Below are 1,074 nucleotides of genomic sequence, written 5' to 3'. Positions count from 1 at the left end.
TGGCGCATAATGAGGAGAGAGAGCCAAAAGAAGCAATTTGGAGTTAAAATGAACAGATAGAGTTTTCTCAACATTAACAGCTAAAGAACATGCCTACTAGAACACTTGCGGTCTTTTTATAGTAAAATTTATGGCCGTAAGCCTTATTAGGAGACGTTGCGAGTATGTTTATGCCCATAAGGAGGAGTATAATAACCACACATAGGGACTTACGTAGGACTTATGCTCATAAGCCGAACCGTAAGGACAATCCAGATGAGCTTCCAGGGAATAGTATACACCCGTAAGGTGGTTGCAAGCACCATTTAGATAAGTTTACAGTCAAGCGTTGGTGTGAACACCCGCAAGTGCAAGGGGTCATCAAGTAATATCCTGTGCGTGACACATAGGTCGTATTAATCGGGGCCAAGAAGCTATCCTTATTTCCTCTTTACTTGTTGTTTAGCCTATAAATTCGAGTGTGAGTGTCCTAAATCACTAAAAAGGTTAAAAAGAACTAAAATAAAATGTCTACACGCCAGGGTGAATGAGTGGAAAACCTAGAGAAAAGAATGGTTACAGATGTGGATCCCCTCGGGGCTACTAATGCTAGAAGAATACTAGGGTTACAAAGCATTGGTGATTTGGGCCAAGAGATTCTTAAAGTAGGTAATCCTGAATCTCTCGGTGATTACCCCTAATCCCATATGAGTATTGGCTCGGAATTTCTTCCTACCAAATCCTTCTATGATTGCAATAATGCTAGGGAAATCTCTAATTAGGGTCAAACACACATCTAGGCTCATCCCTAATGGTTGGAGCTGTATAAGATACCCAAATCCCTCAGTGTATTTTTAGGTGTATCCCTTTCAAGCTAAGTGAGTCTAATATAAGGCCGTATCCCATGCATCTAAGGACAACCTAAGAATTGAACCACAAAGTTCTCATGCAATCCAATACATCAAAGAACACAAAGCTTGAACCACAAAATCAAACCAAATGCATTAATAGTTAACAAAGCATTCAAACAAGCAAGTTCACCCAAGGTTTACTGACATCCTGTAACTTTGGGGTTTAGCAATCCATACAAACAAA

This window comes from Dioscorea cayenensis, chromosome 9, assembly GCF_009730915.1.
Source record: "Dioscorea cayenensis subsp. rotundata cultivar TDr96_F1 chromosome 9, TDr96_F1_v2_PseudoChromosome.rev07_lg8_w22 25.fasta, whole genome shotgun sequence".
Taxonomy (NCBI): Eukaryota; Viridiplantae; Streptophyta; class Magnoliopsida; order Dioscoreales; family Dioscoreaceae; genus Dioscorea; species Dioscorea cayenensis.
Note: the sequence above shows the minus strand (reverse complement) of the source record.